This window comes from Pinus tabuliformis, chromosome J, assembly GCF_031772625.1.
Source record: "Pinus tabuliformis cultivar Carrire ecotype Pingquan chromosome J, CPIR1, whole genome shotgun sequence".
Taxonomy (NCBI): Eukaryota; Viridiplantae; Streptophyta; class Pinopsida; order Pinales; family Pinaceae; genus Pinus; species Pinus tabuliformis.
In genome coordinates, this window is record NC_142295.1 from 794,756,917 (window position 1) to 794,779,919 (window position 23,003).

Here is a 23,003-nt window from a genome sequence, read left to right on the forward strand (position 1 = left end):
GGAGGCATTGTTCATAAGCAGCAAAACAACTAAACAAAACTGAAAACAAGGACAAAATCCCCCAATTTCTAGAATGGAAATAGGTTCAGTTAGTCATCGCACCTGGGCTTCATACAAACAGGGATGCATCGCACTTTACAGACTCAGGAGGTGCGATGCATACTAGTTTACAGTGACAGACAGTGTGATGGGCCAGGGAGCGCAACTGAAGTGGGTTTTGGCTCAGATGTGCAACTGTTTTCAGTGAGTTAAGCTGAGCTATGATGGACAGTAAAGAGCAAAGTACAGAGGAATGTCTTGAGAGGTTACTGAGCTACCAAAAGGGCATCTAGAATGCTTGTAAGTCAAATGTTTAATTCATAAACTAAACCAGAGATTGACTGAAGCAGCATTCATCTACTATGCAATTACAGAGCAAGAGCAGTTCGAAGGCTACCTGGCTGACTTCAGGCTCTGTCTATAGTTTATAAAACAAACAATAACAACAAACAAACATCTATTCGATCCCCAGTGGAGTCGCCAATTTGTTTCTGGGAAAACTAGTGTCTTTTCGAGCAACTAACCCTCTAGGTTTGGCAGCTACCCTAGAAATAATAGTTTAAAGTAATTCAACAATTTCTTCTATGTGTAATGGATAAGAGAAAGATAATGGGACCAACCTAGAACTTCCGCTTAATCCTTTACTTGATCTCTCTCCCCTTTGATAGAGCTTGCAACTCCTCCTCGTACTTATCTCGCTTGGAGAGTACCTGTAGAAACACAGTAAAAAAGAACCGTCAAAGAATCTTGATCTATTACAACATACACATTACAGAATCAGATATATAATGAACATATAATAGCATTCACAAATGATAACATTCACAATTGCACAATCATATGGAAGAAAACTTGAAGAACTTTATTAAATAGAAGGGAGAATTACAACCCAATTGTCTGATCCAGCATCATCCTCCCAACATCAAGCCCTCTTCACCTCATAAAATAGCAAGATAACACCAACAATAGAATGCTCTTTCCTCAATTACAAACTATCAGCACTTAGTTGCAATTCACAACATTCCAGCCTCCAAATCTCTTGGATGAGGGATCCATTTATAGATGTTTGCAAGGGTGTGAGTCATCTTTGGGGTTTGATTAGTGTCATTCCACTTGTTACATTTGGTTCCACAAGAGGTAATAACTAAATTTTAGATCCCTTAGTCATCCTTGGGCGAATTCAGAGAGGCAAGTAGCAGAGGGGAAGTTTCTAGAAGATTCTATGAGCATCCACTTAGAAAATTGTCCCGGAAATTTGTCCATCCTCGCTCATCGCACCCTATGGAAGGCCTAATCAACATGCATCGCACCTGAGCATTGTATCACTTAGTATGCATCGCACCTGGCTAGTGTAGCAGTTAGTATGGTTTAGCTTAGGCCAATTCTGGATAGTTTCTCAAGGGGAACTTTTGGGGAATGATGTAATCATATGACCATGTTCTTTTAGGGCATGAAACAACTCTTTTAGGGGTTGATGAACCCTAGTTTATCGACATATAAGTTTGGGGTTGATGTGCGCAAATATGTCTATAACAGTTGGAATCAAGCTTTTTCTCTAGCTCTAAGTTTCCACCACTCCATCACCTTAGTCTAAGAGTTTTCAAGAAAGATGATTTTATTTTTGGGACTCTAACTTTTGTATCTATATTTCTTTTTATTTAGATGGTGATAAACTATAGATTGTAGGTCTTTGACCTTAGGGATTTGATATCACTCTATAGATGTTGCATTTGCATTCCCACTATTTGTTGTTTATAATGTACCTAGCAGCCTCTTTAACCTATTTATGGTCACTTGTTGGATATTAATGAAATAATCTTATCTTATATAGATTCAACACTAGATGTTAATTTTTTATTTTTATTTTTTTTAGATAGTCATACACTAATATATACAAACACAATGTCATAAGTTTATTAATGTACAACAAATGACGATAAAGAGGTCAATGGGACTCTTAAGAACGTTAGTGTTTATATGAAGTGGGAGTGCATAGGCCAATTCTATAGAAGCAAGAGAATGTAAATTAAATTTAAGATTTAAGATATAAAATCTAAGAGAAAAATACAAAGTTTAGATGAAAAGAAAAAATGGTGTGTATCGTTGATAACTAGAGCCTCAAAGCAATGCCTTGTAGGAGGGTATAAGGCAAGGAACATCAATTCTTATTTAAAGTGTTATTTGAAAATGAGAGCTCTTCCCCTTTTTTGAGTCAGCCTTAGAATGTGGATCTCTTTTAAATGGCTAACTATAAGAGAAATTTTCTAGTGTATCTCCATCTAAGTTGCACAAAATGCCAAAATGTTTCAAGAGTTTTCAAACTAATTACATTTAGAAATGTCACCTCCCAAAAATGGAAATGTCGGCCTCTCCATCTATGTTGCATGAAATGTTGAAATGTTTTAAAGTTTTAGAAATGTCACCTCCCAATCGGGCCCAAAAAATAGGTTGGATGCATGTGGGGCAACGTTATCAAGAACCAAACAAATCATTACACCAGAAAACCCTCTGAATCGAGACTCTGTCAGAACCAGACCGGAATCAGTAAAAAAATGGACCAAAATGATGGTCAACCAAAAACACATAAAATATATAAATTTTAAAGAAAAACATATATATTCATGTGCATCAATATGAATCCAAACCATTTATATGAAAATAAGCAAAAGTTCACATTTATATAGCATGCAAGAGTGCACATAACCAAAATAACATCGAATGCAATCCATCTCTGAATCAAAAATACATCATCAAGCAGGCTCTATATGGCCTCTAGCATCCATAAAAAAAATCATGCTACAACAAATACCTACATATCATCAAAATCAATGTCTATATTTGGATATTTGTGATCAATATCGCTCTCTAAGCATTAAAATAAGATAGAAAAGATGTAGCATGTCAAGTTAAGATTTCGTTTGAGGGATGGGTACATTCTTAGTAGGGTCATGATAGAGGAGCTTGAAAACCAATGCCATTAGAATTAATGTACAAAGAGGCATTCATGCTCTTGATTAAATACTATTTCCATACCCTCGTAGATGACAAAATTCAATGGAAATGTTGCAATCCCCGCAATCTTAAAATCCTGAAAATTGTTTAAGTCTGGTGGATATGGAGTGGGATCTAAAATTCTACTTTCTCCATATAAAATTCAAATGAGGTCGGAACCACTCTCAAACATCCTAAATCGTTTCATGGTAATGTTAAACATTTAAGTAAATGGATGAAAATGAAAGATAAAGGAGAATGTCAATTTTACTTTATGAATTTAACATTACAATGAATTGCATAGCAATGTTAGGTCCATAAGCTTGAATATTAGGTTTCCCCACTCAGAATTTTGATTTTTTTTTCTTTTTTTAAACATTTCATTTGAAACTTTTTTGGTCCCGTGAAATGTCATGCAAAAGGGATGAAACGAAGTTGAAATGTCAAGTGTCGTATTGTATAACATCCCTAAATCATGGGGAGTTGTACGATACAACATCTAACATTTTGACCATTTTCAATATTTTGGATATCAATATGGCCCAAAATATCGAGTTCTTGGACATTTCGTGCAACATAGATCTATATTTATAAAAGAAGCAACTCATCGTTGAGATGTAAAGGGAGTTGTTTATCTGTTGGTGTGATGTGAGTTTCCTTGGGATCTAAGATGAAATTTTTGCAAGGACCTTCAAGAGTTATGCGGGCTTGTTATGGAGGTCCAATGGCCCTCTTAGGTCTCATGGATTTGGAATTTGAAAAGATGCTCTTTACTTGTCTCTTGGTGTTCTTGTGCACTAAGATCATTGTAAACAAAATGGATGTTATCATTGTGATTGTGTTAGATCAGGGTTGGGGGTATCAGGTTCAATGAGCGCGATTTGAGTTTGAGGGCTTCCTTTTGACTATTCAAATACTATAAGAAGATAGAGAAGGAGTTTTGAGAATCCTTGAAAAGGTAATTGTATTGTCCTCATATCTCTTAGTAGATTGCACAATGGAATGTGAAGTGCTCCTTGAAAATTGTAGAATTTTCAAGTCTTTCCCATTTGAAGGCTATGATGCTTGGATTATAGTAGAAGTTTTTGTGAGCCACCTAGATTTTTCCAAGAGGCATCTCAAGAGCTTGCATGTAAGGAGGTCGAACAATGAGGTTTCCCCTTAGCTCCATGAAGTGCTTTTCTTAGAAGGCCAACTTGGGACTTGACTTGCTTAATGGTGTGGTCCAAGTGACCTAGATATAATTCCTATATATGTCCACTTTGGTCATCTTGTTTACAAAAAGTACATGTTGGTTAAGGGTTAGGCTTCTACCACTCACTGTAATATTCAGAAAATAAGTATTTGTCTTGTGTTACCCAAGTTATCAGCAAACTAGCTACTTCAACTTAACTTGTGATATATAGCATAGATTGAATATATGTCCTCAAATTTAACATAAGCAAAGATACAAAAGGGATATTAATATACCATCTAATCCATAAAATATAGCAAATGAATTAGAAGATACAAGTCAAAGAGATCAATCCTAGGAATATTTATCCATATCAATTAAATTGTTCGAGACACCTATCACCTTCTTACATTAGATTGCCTGTTTTGTTTATTTTTCTCCAACTTCCTCCTTTAACCTTTTACTTATAGCTTTCGAACCCCATAAAACAATGATTATTGTCCATTTGTTCGAGCTTCTACAAAATTGCATCATCCTTAATTTCCCTACCATTAATGTTATAGACAATGAGTCATTTGACATGCCAATACAAATCAAAGATCTTAGTATATTTGGATTACCTTCTTAGAGAATGGCCAAGGCATGGAATTATTATCCCACTTTCCTCATCCACCTTATGATATTTTGTATATTTTTGTTTTTAGCTTGATTCTTGTATTCCATGTTTTCCACCCCTTGCCAAGTAGCTTCATTGCAGTGGGTCTTGTAAGTTTCAAGAATGGGCTCTTCTTTGGAGGATTTAAATTTTTTCATTGAGGGTCCCCCTCCATTTTGCTTGATTTGTTGCCTTTGTGGTCCCTCCTTTTTTCTTCCCCTTATTTATAGCTTTATAGGCTAATTGGGGTTTGCAATACCTGCTATAGTTTTCTATTGTAGAGGGAGTGTAATGCTCACATTGTCTACCAATTTTATTGCTAACCACATAAGTCTCCAGCTTGACAACCATTCTCCATAGGTTAGTGACATGAGATTGATTTTCTTTAGTGCATAATCAAGGAGGTGATTATCGTTAATGGGGTTCCTTCCTCCAAAAGCATCTATGATTACAATTCTAGTAAATTATTATCTTGTCACTAGCAAAGGGATTAGTTTGTTGTAAATGCCATAACTTCTATTTCCATCCCACTTTCATTGCGATGATGACCATTTATATTGTCCTCATCTCGCTTCACATTCTCTTGCTTGGTGACTTTTGCTACTATTCTTCCCTTGTTATCCCATATCATGACATGAGATGCAAGAAATGGTAGAATAATAATCAAAACACCTTTCATTAGAAGACTAGCAATGCTTTTGCAGGCATAGTGGAGTGAAATATATGTTATATGGCCAAGGATTGACATATATTGTTATATCTCTTTTTTTTAAATAACAAAGAGATTTTTTTTTAATCTAGCGGCATGGAATGTTTAAACCTTCCAAACACTATGGTAATGCCAAGAATAAAAATAATGTCTCAACTGGTCTCCCTATTATGTTGCCTAAAAGTGTTGATCTAGTGGGAAAAGGAAAAATGATATCTTGGAACTTCTTATCGTAGTTTATGAGAAAAATGCCTGAAGAGTTGTGATGCTCCTTATGAATTGATTGCCTACAAAAGGGAAAATTAGCGTATCTGACCCCATAGGCTATAATCATAATAAAGGGGCAAAAACACAAATTCTCCAATGTTGGGGCAACATTATGCAAAAGTTGGGTCAACTAGGGCAAAAGACCAAAAATTGGTTATTGCATCGACAACACCTCACATTTCGAAGCCCATGGAAAAATATATAAATAGATAATAGTTGATATCAAATCAATCATCATCAATTGTGGATCAAATCATATATTTTCTTGAGTTGTCGCTTTAAGGGTTTTAAGACCCATTCTCTTCTACTGATTTTAGTGATGAAAGATTGTACCCTCATTAGTAAATTTTGTTTTTATCTTCTCTATTTTGTTCTAGTAAAGCAAGGAAACCATCTATTTGAAGGAAGCAAATTATATGAAGGAAATATGAGGAAAAACCAAGATTAAATTCATGTGAGCCTAATAAAATTCTTTTGAAGTAAGTCACGATTCTTCTAAGGCAGAGAAATAAATTTCCCTGAGGTAGTCGAGGTTCCTGTAGCCAACAAAACAAAGTTTTTGAGGCACCCAAGAATCATATGTGACAAGTAAGCTCAACCCTTTGTGGCACTGAGACTTTCTTGAGGCTCAACTCGTACCCCTCTATGGCATTATGGCCTTCAAGAGGCTTAGCTCGAACGCCCAATGTGGCATTGTGGCCTTCGTAAGGTTCAACTCAAACCCTATGGGATTGTGGCCTTCCTAAGGCTTAGCTCAAACCCCCTTTATGGCAACTTGGTCAAGTGTTGGGACATATCTTGAGGTTGTTCGGTCATTATCCTCAGACACATTCAGTTATCCTTTGAGGTTAAAGCTGGATGGACACTTAAAATTGTTGGGTTGTGTTATATTCTTTCCACGACTAGCCAACGTAGTTAACCGGGGGGTTAAAGGGGGGGCGGAGCCCCCCTTCGTTGCGCCGATTGTGTAGCCGGGGGGGTCACAGGGGGTTTGAGGTGTACCCATAACCCCACTTTATGGGGTTCGGGGCAGCGCCCCAGAAAATTTTGGTTTTGGACCCTATGTTAGGTTGGGCGGACCCACCTATGGTTTTGTGCATGATTTTTGCACATGTTTTTGGAGGACGCGATGGTTTTCGGTCTATGGTATTGGACGCGATGGTTTTCGGTCCATGGTATTGGATGCTTCGGCATGTATAAATATGTATTGTAACATTGAAAGGAACATAATGAAAAATCAAGCTGGTAGTCTCGGTTTTGGGATCCAAGGGAAAACCTCTGTGTATATGTGTTTTACGCGTTATGCTCTCGCATTGTTTATTTTCTGTGTTTTTCTAATTCGTATGCAAGTAATTTCTGTACGGGGTTAAAACCTACATTTGGTATCAGAGATGTTTTGGCTTCAAGGGGACGCCTTTCTTGCTGAGGGGTTTTGCTCGAGCTTGTGGTAGACCTTGTTCAGTGGGAGATCTGCGAGATCGATTCTAGTGGTGAAAGAAGATGGCGAGTTGTGGAAAGACAGAGATCGAGAAATTTAATGGTCAGAGTTTTGAGTTGTGGAAACTCAAGATGGAGGATCTGTTGGTGGATAAAGATCAGTGGATCATGGTAGATCCGGGCACTAAACCAACGGGAGTGTCTGATGAAGAATGGAAGAAGTTGGATCGGAAGGCAAAGAGCACAATACGATTGTGTGTCTCAGATTTAGTATTGCTCAATATATCAGGGGAAGCTATGGCGAAGGCTTTGTGGGACAAGTTAGGGACTTTGTACCAATCTAAGTCTCTGGTGAATAAACTGTTCCTGCAGAAAAATCTGTATAACCTGAGGATGAAAGATGGAGACTCGATGACAAAGCATCTGAACGCATTTAATACTGTGGTAAGTCAGTTAGTATCTGTTGATATTAAAATTTCAGATGAAGATAAGTGCATCAGTTTGTTGTGTTCTCTACCAGATTCGTGGGATGGTCTAGTTATTGTAATAGGTAGCAATGCAACTGCCTTATAGTTTGATGAAATAGTCTCATCCTTGCTGACGGAGGAGATGAGATGGAAAAATATGGAGAGACAAAATGGTGATGCCTTGTCTGTACGAGGACGGTCCTAGAACAAAAATAAAAATAAGTCATCGAGTGGGAGATCTAAATCTAGAGAGTTATCTAAATCTCCAGGAAAACCTGTAAAGGTGGTGTGCCTAAAATGCGGAAAGGAAGGGCACTAAAAAAGGGACTGTAAATCTAAAGCTTCTGATAAAGGAAAGGGATCCGATGATGCTCCTTCTGCAGAGGCGAAAACCACCTCAGATGAAGGTCGGGATGTGTACTTGGCTTCTTCAAGTACACATGTAGATCATGAGGCATGGTTGATTGACTCAGGTGCATCCTTTCACTTCACTCCCCATAGAGAGTGGTTCTACGAGTATGAGAAATATGATGGTGGTGATGTCTTCTTAGGGGATGATAGGAAGGGTAGAATTATTGGTCGTGGAAAAGTAAAGTTGAAGTTGCAAGGTGGAAGGTTTAGAACACTTTCGGTGTTCTGCATATTCCTGCATTGGCCAGAAATCCGATTTCTATCAGCAAGCCAGATGATGCAGGTGTAAAAACAATGTTCGAGAAGGATACCTACAAAATGGTTCAGGGAGAACTGGTATTGATGCGGGGAGTTCGAATTGGAACTCTGTACAAGCTGCAAGGTAGCACTGTTATTGATGGATGCAACAGTTCTGTGGTTCCTGAAAGTGGAGTAGAAAATTTAGTGGTCTCTGGAGAGAAGACCATGTTGTGGCATCAAAGGCTTGGACATATTGGAAAGAAGGGCCTTCGAATACTTCATGGTAAAGGTATGGTAGAAGGTATGAGTAATATCTCTCTGGATTTTGATTTCTGTAAAAATTTTGTATATGGGAAGCAAAATCAGGTGAGTTTCCCCTCTGGTGGTAAGAGGGCGAAACAGATATTAGAACTTGTGCACAGTGATGTGTTTGGACCTGCGAAGGTTCCATCACTGGGTAAGTCTGTGTACTATGTATCATTTATAGATGACTTCTCAAGGAATACATGGATATATTTCCTTAAGAAGAAATCTGAAGCCTTTGACACGCTTAAAGAATTTAAGGCTCTCGTGGAAAATCAGATAGAGAAGAAGATAAAGGTGTTGAGGACAGATAACGATGGAGAGTTTTGCAGTAACGAATTAGAAGAATTCTGTAAGAAGTGTGGTATAGCACGGCATAAGACTACTCCATATACACCTCAGCAAAATGGAGTTGCAGAAAGAATGAACAAGACGTTAATGGAAAGGGCAAGAAGCATGCTCAGTGGTGTCGGGTTAGGACATGAATTTTGGGCAGAGGCGGTGGAGACATCATGTTACCTAGTCAATAGATCACCTTCATCAGCGTTGGAGGATAAGACTCCACAAGAGGTATGGACTGGTAAGAAACCCTCTCTTTCACATCTGAGGGTATTTGGATGTGATGCATATGTACATGTTCCAAAGGAGAAAAGAACCGAGTTGGATAGTAAATCTGAAAAGTGCATCTTTATTGGGTATAAGGATGGTTTAAAGGGTTATAAGCTTTGGAACCCAGCAACAAGGAAGGTTGTGTATAGCCGAGATGTGGTGTTCAGAGAGGTGAAATATGTTATTAAACATGAAATCCAACCAAAGGAACCTGAGAAGATAGAGTTTGAGCTAAAGGAGGAAGAATCAGACTCTACATCAGAGGAGGAATCAAAAGATGACGAGCCACAAACTCCAGGTCTGAGAAGATCAATTGGAGAAAGAAGGCAGCCAGAAAGGTATAGTCCATCTGCTTTCTATTTAAATTTTTCTTTATCTATTACTGACGATGGTCCTAGAACTGTGAAGGAAGCAGTAGATTCAAAGGATGGAAAATTGTGGAAAGAGGCCATGGTTGATGAAATGGCATCTTTGCACAAAAATGAGGCTTGGGATCTGGTGGAGTTGCCGGCTGTAAGGAAACCCATTGGCAGCAAATGGGTGTTCAAGAAGAAGACAAATGCAGAAGGAAAGGTGGAGAAATACAAATCTCGGTTGGTAGCAAAAGGTTATTCCCAAGTGCCGAGAATTGATTTTGGTGATATTTTTTTCTCCTACTGCCAAGGTAACTTCTATTAGGTTAGTTTTCTTTGTTGTTGTTGCTTTTGATTTTGAGGTAGAACATATGGATGTGAAGACAAAATTTCTTCACGAGGATCTGGAAGAGGAGATCTACTTGAAGCAACCTGAAGGCTTTGCGGTGAAGGGTAAGAAAGAACTGGTATGCAAGTTAAAGAAGTCTTTGTATGGGTTAAAACAGTCACCAAGGATGTGGTATCAGAAATTTGATACATTTATACGCGGACTTGGCTTCACTAGAAGCAAAGTAGATCACTGTGTGTATTTTAAATTAATTGGTGACCGTGTTATTTATCTGGTATTTTATGTGGATGATATGTTGCTGGTTGGAAATGACAAAGAAATTATCCAGGATTTGAAGACCCAATTGTCCTCCAAATTCGACATGAAAGATCTTGGTTCTGCAAACTATATTTTGGGCATGGAAATTAAAAGATATCGGGCAAAGAGGAAGCTCTGGTTAAACCAGAGGAAGTATGTCGAGACAATACTGCAGAGGATTAATATGCAGGATAGTAAACTGGTGAAGGTTCCTATTCCTGTAGGTGTGAGGTTATCTACTGAACAGTGTCCCAAGACACAAGAAGAGGAAAAGGACATGTCTCGTGTTCCATATGCAAGTGCAGTCGGTAGCCTGATGTATGCAATGGTCTGTACTAGACCAGACATTGCACATGCAGTGGGAGTATTGAGCAGGTTTATATCAAAACCAGGGAAGGAGCACTAGACAGCAGTGAAGCGGGTTTTCAGGGATTTGCGTGGCACTGGTGATTATGGTTTGTGCTGCCAAGGAAGATCAGGATTGGACGGAATGTTGGATATTCATGGTTTTGTTGATGCAGACTAGGTTGGAGATCTGGATCAGAGAAGATCTACAAGTGGGTATGTGTTTAACCTATTTGGAGGTGTAGTCAGTTGGATGAGTAAGAAACAATCTGTAGTGGCACTATCAACTACAAAGGCAGAATACATGGCAGCCACTCATGCAAGCAAGGAAGCAGTTTGGTTGCAGAGATTGTGTTCAAGTATGGGGTTAGTACAGGGAGCTATAAGGATAGACTGTGATAGCCAAAGTGCAATTTTCTTGGAAAAGAACCCCGCATATCATTCAAAGATAAAGCACAATGATGTTCAGTATCACTTTTTGAGGGATATGATAGAAGACAAAAAGGTGTTGTTGGTAAAGGTGGACACTTTGAAGAATATTACAGATGCATTGACAAAATATGTGAGCTCTGAGAAGTTCTCTTGGTGTAGAGAGACAATGGGTGTTTCAGTGCTGGAAAAATGACTAATCTCTCTTGTGGCCCCCTGGGGAAAGAAAACAACAAGTGGGATAATGTTGGGTTGTGTTATATTCTTTCCATGACTAGCCCACGTAGTTAACCGGGGGGTTAGAGGGGGGGCAGAGCCCCCATTTGTTGTGTCGATTGTGTAGCGGGGTGCGGGTCATAGGGGGCTTGAGGCATACCCGTAACCCCACTTTATGGGGCCTGGGGCAGCGCCCCAGAAAATTTTGGTTTGGACCCTATGTTAGGTTGGATCGGACCCACCTATGGTTTTGTGCATGATTTTCGCACATGTTTTTGCACGCAATGGTTTTCAGTCCATGGCATTGGACGCTATGGTTTTCGGTCCATGGTATTGGATGCTTCGGCATGTATAAATATGTATTGTAACATTGAAAGGAACATAATGAAAAATCAAGCTGGTAGTCCCAGTTTTGGTATCTAGGTGAAAATCTCTATGTATATGTGTTTTATGTGTAATGCTCTCGCATTGTTTATTTTCTGTGTTTTTAGAATTCGTATGCAGGTAATTTCTGTACGAGGTTAAAACCTACAAAAATGGTGAGGCAACATTGGTTAATCATCTAAAAGGTAAATCCAAGGCCATTTTCCCCTCTCTTAGGGCACATTCTAGTCAATTGGTAACTCCTTGTGGAAGCTCGGTCTCAATCAAGAAGCAATTTGTGTATTATCGAAGATCATAATCCAATAGATTTTTCATGAGGGTTCAACCTATTTGTGGACTTGCCACCAAAGAGATTATGATTTATGGGGCTCTTTCAACAGTCAATCAAACTAACCAAAACATGTTTCATAGAGTGTAGGGGAATACAATTAAGTTAGTAGCTTGAATTACTTGATAGATAATGTTGTATCTGGTTGAGCATTTTTATGGTTATTGACTGGATTAAGTTCGTGTAATTTGGAAAATTGAGGAATATCATTTTACTTTTAAATTATTGTTTTTCATTGTCAAGTAATTATTGCTGATAAATTGCCCCTACATGTTATTGAATGATCTGGGTAATTCATGACAAATGCTTGTTGTTATGTAAAAAGCATAAATTTATGTTAAACTTATCTAGAAACCTTAGATGTAATAAGAGGCCTTATGATGTAAATTACCCTAGGACATTGCAAGAGCCTATCATATTCATGTTTAAATTTGAGATTATTTTTTGGGCATGATTATGTGAAGGAAGATCATGGGTTAAACTTAAATGATAATATATTTGGAAAAGGAAGAACAATATTGTCAAACATATTACCACAATTTATCAGAAAATGTTATAAAGAGATTGTTATATACATGTTTGAATTCATAGTTGTGTCATCATCTTGGAGATGATTTTTTTTTTGTAAACATGGTAGTAATTTTGCTATTTATATTAATTGGCCCAAATAAGGTTTTTCTATTTGTTCCAGGTGATCCGGACTTAAACAGGAACGCAACCAATTACAGAGATAACCATAAGCACATATATGCAGCGGAAATAATACTTCATTTTATTAATGTAAAACACTGAAATATGCTTACAAACAGTAATGGAAATAAACCAGCTAGGGCGATGGTAGCTTATCTCTGAGAAGAGATGTGTGGTGTCTACATGCCTCTGAACTGTGTTACAATGAGGCTCGAAGGCCTATTTATTGTTGAGAAACAATGTAAAACCCTTCACATCCCAAAACTTAACCCTAGAAGACGAAACGCCAAATTGTGGGCCCCATTTGGGTAAATTGGTACATCAATTTCTTGGGGTCGTAACTTTGGCATATGATCTCTGTTTGACACGTACAATAGCTCGTTAGAAATATATTTCTAAGCACTACAACTTTGGGAAGGGCAACATCGGTCCATGGACCCATGTTGCCCCCAGATTTCCCAAAAAACATCGTTTAGGGCCTCAAAACAACTGCAGAAGTTCAGGACCCGAAAAACTACTAAAAATAGTAAATTGTGCTACAATTTAGGAAACTGAAAAACTGAAAGAGACAGTTGTGGGGGTCCAAATGGGATAGGTGGGTGGCCACCAACATCCACCTGGATCATTCCTCCTCCCTTAGGAAGCAATGGTCCCCATTGCGTTGAGTTCCTCCATTTGCTGAACTTGGTCCCTAGTGAGCTGTTCTGCAATCTCGGATGTGTCCAGTAATGGTGGGAAGCATGGTCGAGGGTAGTACACATTGAATACTTGGTGCAGGTGAAGGAATGGAGGAATGTTGTGCTGCAAAGCATTATTTCCCACAGCCTTAGCAATGGTGTAAGGACCATGTTGGCGTGGTCGGAGCTTTTGATAGGCTCTTGCAAGGTGTTCTTTTTGCAGATGCAATCAGACTTTGTTGCCCACCTGAAGCTCGTGTGGTACCCTTGTGGGTGAGGGGAAGTTGTTCCTGTGTTCTGTCATGACTGTATTCCTTTGTTGCTGTTACTGCGTGGAGGAACCCTTTGCGGGGGTCATGGATGTGGCAACAATCTTCCCCTTACTTTGGGAGCGAACCAGAAAAATGAATTTCCTAGTCTGGGAGATGAGCTTGTTGCCTTTCTTAGCAGTGATCAAAGAGGTGGCGGTAGGTGGGGCTACCTCTGGTATCCTGTATAATGAATCACCCAAAGAAATAATGACAGCGCGAGGCCTTGACTCATACACAGCATGTCGCCTCCACAAGTATGGCTAGCCTAATAGTACATCACAAACATCTAGAGCTATAACATCACACAATACCTCGTATGTGAAGGGCTTGATGTTGTAGGGAAGGTGGCACTGCTGGCGAACTTTGAGATCTCCTCCTTCATGAAGCCACCCGATACTGTACGGCTGCGGGTGTTGTGTAGTTGGTAGGCCTAACTGCTTCACGACCTCTGCTGAAATTAGGTTCTTTTGGCTGTCGTTGTCGACAATGAATTGCAGCAGCGAACCCTTCACCCACATCTGTGAGTCGAAAAGACGTTCCCCCTCCTCTGGGTCTTCGGGCTCCTTTTTCTGGATCTTGGCAATGGCAACAGTGACACTGGGCTCCACATTAATGATCTGCTTCCCTTTGCCATTCCCCTTATCGGGTTCTGACTCAGGGTTGGAACATGCATTTGATTCTGAAGCCTTCAACTCGGCCACTAGCGACTGCTTGGTCCGACACTCACTTGTGTTATGAGTGGGACTCTTGTGGAACTCACACCACTTCCTTGTGTCCTTCTTCGACTTCGTGGTGTTTTTCTTTTCTTGTGGTTTTGACAGATTGTCTTGGGTCACCCCCCCTTGGCTTTGTCCTTTGGTCTTCGGATTTGCAGATCTGAAATCTTGCTTCTTCTGTTTGAACTTTTGCTCGATTTTGACAGCGTATCGGTATGTTGTGCCGAGCGAGGAGATGTTCAAGAACTCCATCTATTCCTAGATGTATCTGTGCAGGCAGCCACGATATTTTAGTATCAAATGCAACTCAGAGTCCTTGATACCCAGCTGTGTGCGAAGGGTATGAAAAATGTTTGTGAACTCCGGCACATCTTGGTCTCGCCCCTGCCGCAGTGTGGTCCATCTAATGTATTTGTCCTCATAGCTTTTGACAGGGTATTACTGCTCCTTGATGGCATCCTGAAATGAATCCCAAGTGGCTAAAAATAGTGAGCCTGTACTTTCATTCTTCTGCTCGCAGTAGGTTTCCCACTAATCCTTGACGTGGGGGGCTGCATTGAGAAGAGCGAAAACAATCTTTTCCCGACTTGAAAATTCATGAACAGAAAAATACCCATCTAGCAAATTTAACCATTTATCTACGGCATTTGCGTCTATTTGACCCTCGAAGATGGGGATTTCAAAATTAACTTGTACCTTAAACGGTGTGGCGTTTCTAGAGTAGCTATTGAAAGTCGATGCGTCGCCTCTGGGTAGCCACTCAAGGATCTGTGCAAAGCTATCCATCATCGCGTTCCTTTGCCTCTTGAGGGCCTCTTCAAGCAAGATTTTGATAGGATCTCCTGCCCCCTCGTCTTTCTTCTCATCTGCCATGGGAGGTCATCGGGATTTGCGAGGCTGGGCTTGCAAAGGTTCAACCAGTTCAAGCCCTAACTCCTTATATCCCGACCTCGTTGGGGACATGCAAAGAAAAACAGAGAAGAAGCAGACCTCTATGATACCACTGATCTGGACTTAAACAAGAATGCAACAAATTACAGAGATAACCATAAACACATATATGCAGCGGAAATAATACTTCATTTCATTAATGTAAAATACTGAAATATGCTTACAAACAGTAATGGAAATAAACCAGCTAGGGCGATGGTAGCTTATCTCTGAGAAGAGATGTGTGGTGGCTACATGCCTCTAAACTATGTTATAATGAGGCTCGCAGGCCTATTTATTGTTGAGAAACAATGTAAAACCCTTCACATCCCAAAACCTAACCCTAGAAGATGAAATGCCAAATTGTGGGCCCCGTTTGGGTAAATTGGTACATCAATTTCCCGGGGTCGTAACTTTGGCATATGATCTCCATTTGACGCGTAAAATAGCTCGTTAGAAAGTTCTATCCGAGCACTACAACTTTTGGAAGGGAAAAATCGGTCCATGGACTCATGTTGCCCCCAAATTTCCCAAAAAACGTCGTTTAGGGCCTCAAAACGGCTCCGGAAGCTCAGGACCCGAAAAACTGCTAAAAATAGTAAATTGTGCTACAATTTAGGAAACTGAAAGAGACAATTGTGGGGGTTCAAATGGGATAGGTGGGTGGCCACCAACATCCACCTGGATCACCAGGTGGCCTCAACCTGCCCGTGGGAAACTAGGTTGGCCACTTGTCAGTGTTAAAAGCTATCCAAAATTTGTATAAGTCTTTCTCTATCAACCTAACAGCATTATCTATATTAACTGTACTGCAATTCAACTTCGAAAAGTAAAAGTTATTCGTCATGGAATAGAAGCAATATTTGGATCACTGTTTTACTCGTCCGAGGATATCACGGGGGTTGGGGCTTTGGTACTAGAACCCAGCATCTCGCTTCTCTTCATATCCTGCAAAGTTTGTTCAATCCTTCCTCGTGCTAGGTTGTTTCGACAAGTTTGGATTTGGACTACCACTATCTCCCTAAGTAGCTCTGCACTAATGGGATCTTTCTCTTTGGTGTCCTCCTGTGCCTCTGAGCCTTTGCTTGCTGCCTGTTATTTGTTGAGAGTCATGACCCGGGCCACAACATTCTTCATGACCCAGTATTACTGGATCGTTTGTCTGAAGAGTGTGTGTCATCCGCCGGAGTTGCCTGGGTCTTGAACCATGTCCTCCCATTCTTCCATGGGAATGTCTTGGTTTTTAATATTGTCATTCAATTCTCTCTCCCAACCAGCTATTTGGGCTCTGACCTCAGGTGGGTTCCCTTCCATGTACGTGTCAATGAGGGTCTAAATGTGATCATGCCCTGTATTTCTCCCTCTCTTACTTTGTTCCCTGTTGGAGCTTCTCAACCCCTCAATGTTCTTTTTACCTGTATCTCTCTTACCCTTCTTGGTCGCTTATTTTCCATCTCTTCCCATTCTGTCTTTGTCGTTGTTGTTGTTGGATTCTCCGCGTTTGCTTGCCTTCACACTGCACTGGATGCAGATTATGGTGAAACCTATAATATAACCATAGTATTATGTTGTTATGACACCCAATCAATTTTACAATTAACTGAGCCATGTTTGGTATCCCGCTTAAGAACACACGGCCTGAGATTTCTTGGAGTTCCCTTCAGCTTCCCCCTGTCATCTCATGGTTTTTCCCTTTGCTGACCCTCACTTCTTCTTTTCTTTGGTTTGTCTCGCTCCGTCAACCATCGCCCAGACAGTTTGATAGAGACTTCCTCACGAGGATGCCACTAGGTGAGTCTGTATTGCTGTTCTGGACACCGCAAGGAAGCTTAACCATAGAGAACCTATCAGGGGAGCTAGACATAAGGACCATGGCCATGTTCTGCGTTGCACCAGGTAATTTCCTTCCCTTCTCACTCTTCTCTATCTTCTTTGTTCTAATTGACACTCTGTTTTTCCTCTCACTTTTGCTCAAGGAATTCCAATTAGGATTCTCAGGGGCCGCGATATCTCGTCTCATCTCCTGAGGTCTCCGTGGTGGATTCCCCTCTATTCTAGGTGCTTACAACATCTCCTCTGAGCCTCAGGTGCCACTTGGCCGGAGCGAGATTCCTCAGACCAACTTCCTTACCAGGTTCGTTCTTCTCTCCTCGGCTTTCTCCTTTCTCTCTGTGCACCTTCTTTAGAGCCAAGGTTTTAATTCTTTCTTCTCTCTTTATGATATCTACATTCTCAACCCAGCCGGGGTTCCAGGAGTTCCTGGTTTTGGCTCTTATCGATCCCCTACCTATCTTGGTCACCTTCCCTAGTCCTATAGAATTTGGTATCATTATTCTTCTGAGGTTGAGGGGTAGGAGAAGAATATACCAACTACCAGAGATGGCACTGCTACATTGCTCGGGCTGCGTCGTCTTTCCTCTACCACCTTTCTCTACTTCTGCTCTCATTCTCGCCTTCTACATGTAACTACCAACTGACTCTATGCCCATATATTTTATTAGACTCCTTCCCCTTTTGTCCTTCCATGTATCTACTACCCGTCCTTCGCATTTACTAGCCGCCCTTTTCCCTAAGCCATCCCATCGGGATGATGACCCTCCGTCCCTTCCCGCTCTAGCTCTCATTAACTCACGCATGCCTCCGGATACTCTTGCCGTGAGTCCTCCTTCATTATCCTGATACTTGTTGGCATCATTCTACCCGCTCTCCCACTGGCTCCCCTACCTTCCTCACTGTCTTCCATTCTTGGCTCCACTTGCCGTCTCTCGGGGCATGCTCCTTCCTTGTCTTGTCCTTCCACTTGTCTTTCCCATTGTCCTCTCCCTCCACTTTCTAAATTTATTCTTGTCCTTGCACTTGTGTGGACAGTGTCTGACATCTCCCCATCCCATATTTGTTGGCCCACCTCGTTTGCGTTGCTACACCCTGATCGGGGGTTCTCCTCATGTTCATTGTCTTTTTCTAGTATCTTCACTAGGTTCTTCATTTCCTCCATTCATGATAGTTCTTCCGCTTTTATATCTAGGTTTCTACCCACCTAGCCGCATCCCCAATTTTCCAGATTGTCTGCTGCCACATTGCCCATCCTTCAGACATGTGTTGGGATGATGTATCCTATCTGTCGAATTAGCTTGCTGATCTCTTGGACTAGCCAATAAATTCTCCAACTTTGGCTTATTTTTTCCCATTGTGTTCCTTGCTATAGCTTCTTCACCATTTTGATTGCCATTTTCGAGTCTCCTTCTACCTGTAGTTTTTGGAATCGTTCTCTTATTGCAATCTCCAGTCCCCTTTTCAGAGCGTGAAGCTCTGCTTCATTGTTGGTCGCATTGCCACAGTCCAGAGCATAGACTCTGAGTGTCTCCCCTTTGTCGTCTTTGAATAATCTTCCTATCCCTGCCTCTCTAGGTTCCCTTTTGCAGCCCCATCAAAATTTTGATGAATTCTTTCTAAGGCCTTTTATAGTGATTTTCCTCCTCTCCATTGAAGGTATGGTGCTTCCATGAAGATGCGTTCAACATACTAGGTTTCAAGTTCAGACTTTTCATAATCCTTTCTTCCTATGGGTTAATTTTCCAATCTTCCTCATACCATTTCTCTACCAATATAGTCTCTCTTATGTTCTACATTATCCGGTTCCATTTTTCTGTTTTTGTTCTTCTTTCTTATTTGAAGATCAGGTTATTTCATTCCTTACATATTGCCCACAGGACGAACCTTAGTGAAATTCTCCAAGCTCTATTCAGGATTGTATTTTGGTAAGGCTTTTTCCACAAATTATCTATTGTTGTCTTCATGTTATTTGGGTTCCAGTCACTAACTCCAAAGAGTTGATTATGTTGTTTCCACAGATTATCACTATATCTACATGTATTAGTCATGTGCTCCATTATTTCTGCCTGCTATCAGCATAAGTAGCATATCGAGGGTCCTTGCAACCTTTTTTTTGCAGTTGATCCCATGTAAGAGCATGCCCATGGCGTAGGATCCACATGAAGAAAGCAACCTTCAGCCATGTCTTTTCCTACCATATGCTTTCCCAGGTATTTGTCTCTTGATGCCTAAGATTTTCTGCTTGTAGTTGGTAACCCTCTTTAATTGTGAACATTCTTTTGATCCTGTAACCCCGTCTTAGTATGTCTGGCCCTTCTTTTTTTGCTATTTTCCTAGTTGCCATTTCATTTTCGTATAGCTTCCACTGGGGTGTTTCTATTGCTTTTGGCCAGTCCTGTTTTTCTTTCCACTTTCTCCAGTATTCTCCAGGATCTATGCACCAAAAGTTTTTAACTGTTTTTCCCCATGGAGGTTAGTATATTGGTGGAATTCTTCTAGCTGGGGCTTGCTTTTTAGTTTTTATCTTTGATTTCCTAGAAGCTATGATTTCTGATCATATTTTTGTTGTCTACAGCTAGGTTCCATATTATTGAACCTTTCTTATTCTCTTGGAGTCTCAGCTTTCCTTCTCGAGACCTAGGCATGTCATACTTCCTTTCCCATAGCTTTTTCCATAGGTCTACCCCCCCTAGATCCATCTCCACCATAAATTTTCCCACATGACCTGATTCAGTATATAGGGATCTTAGAGTCCTAGGCCTCCTTATTTTAGGGGTTTGTTGAGCCAGTTCCATGATAGAAGCGCCCATTTTTTTGTTCTAGGCCCTTGCCATAAAAACTTTTTGAAGATGTCTATCATATTTTGGCATACTGTTTTGGGAGTCGCTTAACTGGTGATTTGGTATATCGGGATAGATTGTAATACTGATCTTAGTAATATAACGCAACTTGGAATATTCAATGTTTTGAATCTCCAGTTCTACATCTTTCTTTGGATTTTCCCCAACAGGGGTTTCTAGTTGGCCACTTTGTTCTGTTGATCATTTCGTTGGACGCCTAAGTATTTCATGGGGAAATTTCCTATTCTGAATCCCATTACTCTTGCTAAGAAGGCTTGTGAGGGTGTTGTTGTGTTGAAGATAAATATATCAAACTTATCTTTTTTTATCTTCGTCCTTGAAGTGCTAGTGAAGTCTGTGAGAATTTCCAGAATTTTCCTGGCTTCCTTGAGCGATGCCTGTCCATACATCATTATGTTGTCTACAAATTGTTGGTGAGTAAATGGTAGATCATTCCCCCATAGTCTGAGTCCAGTATATTGTTCACTTCTAACTTTCTCCTTTATGTACCTTCCAAGGCCTTCCGCTGCCAGGATAAACAAGAAAGGGGAAAGCAGGTCACCTTACCTGAGCCCTCAGGTTGCGTTAAATGCCTTTGTGGGAGATCCGTTGAGCATAATTAATAGAACTGGGGTTGTTACCGTCGACATTATCAAGCTTATCCATCTTGCATCAAAGTTGAACGCCTTCAATATTCCTTGTAGATAATCCCAATTCAGTCGATCATAGGTTTTTGCTAAGTCTAGTTTAACCAGCATTCCTTTGGTTTTTGTTGTTTTAATGAGTGATTGCCTCCTATGTTGCCACTATGCCATCTATTATTTGTCTTCCTTTAATAAACCCTGTCTATTCCTAAGATATCGACCCAAGTAGTATAGGTTTTAAACAATTTACTATAACTGTAGCCATAATTGTATATATGACATTACAGAGTGCTATTGGTCGGAACTCTTGCGGTTCTTCCGAATGCTCTATCTTCAGGATTAGGGCCAGAAATGTGGAGTTTAGGGCTAGGTGCATTCTTTTGGTGCACCTAGACTCCTCCACTAATTTCACTATGTCTTCACCTAGGAATGGCCATGTCGCCTGGAAGAATTCCACTGTGAATCCATCCAGCCCTGGTGCTTTGTTCCTCGCCATATTCCTAATTAATTCTTCTACCTCTGATTTGGATATTTCTCTTAATAGGGTCACGTTATGGTCTCTGCGCACCAGGTTAGTGATGTGTTGTGTGATTTTGTTTATATTTTCATCCCTTCTTATGTTTGGTTCTGTCAGCAGCCCTTTGAAATGTTGTACTAACAAATTCTTCATTTCTTCCTTTTGGGTGAGACAATTGCCTTGTTGATCCATTAGGGAGAAGATCTTGTTCTGCTGCCTACGGTAGATCATTGCTTTGTGGAAAAAACTTGTATTTCTTTCTCCTTCCTTTAACCATTGGATTCTTGATTTTTGTTTCCAAAGAATCTCTTCTTGTTGTCTTCTTTCCTCCATTTTATTAATCAGTTGCCCCTCCTCCTCTTCTAGACCTTCACTTCTACCTTCATTGATTATTTGTTGTTATACTTTCTTCATCTTAGTTTGGATTAACTCCTGATCCTTCTGTATGTTGTTGAATTCTTCCTTATTCCATTTCTTTATTTTTCCTTTTAGATCTTTTAGTCTGAGTTGAAAGGTGTGCATCAAGTTTCTCCCTACTATCTCATTCTCATTCCACCATTCCTTCATTTTATCTATTAGGGTCGGTTCTCTTAACCAAAATGCCTCAAACCTAAAGGGTATGTTTTGGTTTCCTTGATTCATTTCTACTTCAAGGTTAATAGGCTAGTGGTCCAACCCTAAACACGGAAGAATTGATGCTTCATAGAATATCACTTTGCCAATGAAGTATTATGTTGCCAAGAATCTGTCCAATCGAGAGGCTATCTGTTTGCTCCCTCCCATTTTTTTATTCCATGTATATTTCTCGTTTATAGTAGGGATGTCCACCAATTTTAGTTCTTCCTGTAAATCTCTGAATTTCTCCATTTTCGGCTCTTCTCTTCACAATCCCCCTTTTTTCTCCTCTATTGATGTTATCAAATTGAATCAAATTGAAGTCCCCTGCTACCATACAAAGTTTTTCTTTGTGTAGTTGGCTAAGCTTCATTATTTTCTAGAGGAAATTTTCCTTTTCTACTCGAATGTGAGGGCCATATACTGCAAAGACTAGGAGCCAATGTCTATTTCCTATTAGGTGAAACCGCCCCGTGAGGATTCTCTTCATACCTATCCAGTAGACCACTGTGATCTCTGTTGGGTTCCACAGTATTGCTATACCTCCCGCGCTACCTCTCACATCTATGATCATCCCTTCATAACTTGGTTTTATTTTACTTAGTATATCTTCCATTCTCCCTCCTGTGATTTTTGTTTCTTGTAGCAGCATGAGTTGACGTTTTTATTTGATTGCCTCTACTGTTTAGGTCTCTTATATTCTAGGATGTAATTATCATTGGGTTACTTTTTTTATTTTTTGGTATACCGCTGATAGCGGTACCACCCTCCCTGTATTCACCAACATTTCTCCCATAATCTGTATAGATTCCTGTAGGTTTCTTCGCCCTCTTTTCTTTCCTCCTTTCATTTTATTTGAGTATTCTTGGGAGTTGTTTTGATGCATCCCCAATTGTTTTTCCATCTCCACCTATCCTTGCCCCTGTTTAGCTTGATACTATTGGAATGTTTCTCTATATAATCTTTTTTGGTCTTCTGAAATTAATCTTTCGTCTAGGTGTCTCATTTAACAATTTCCTCAACACCTCTTCTTCCATGCTTAATTCTTCTCCCTTACTTGTGTCAATTTCCATTGTCGTGTTTTCCATCTTCTCTCTGTCTTCCTTCTCCTCCTTCTTTGTCGACTCTCTCTGGGCTTTCCTCTTGGGGTTTAGCTTTCCTTTACTCGAACTGTTTTCCTTTCCCTTTTCTTGATAGTCCATAGTTTGGACCTCATTATCTTCTTCT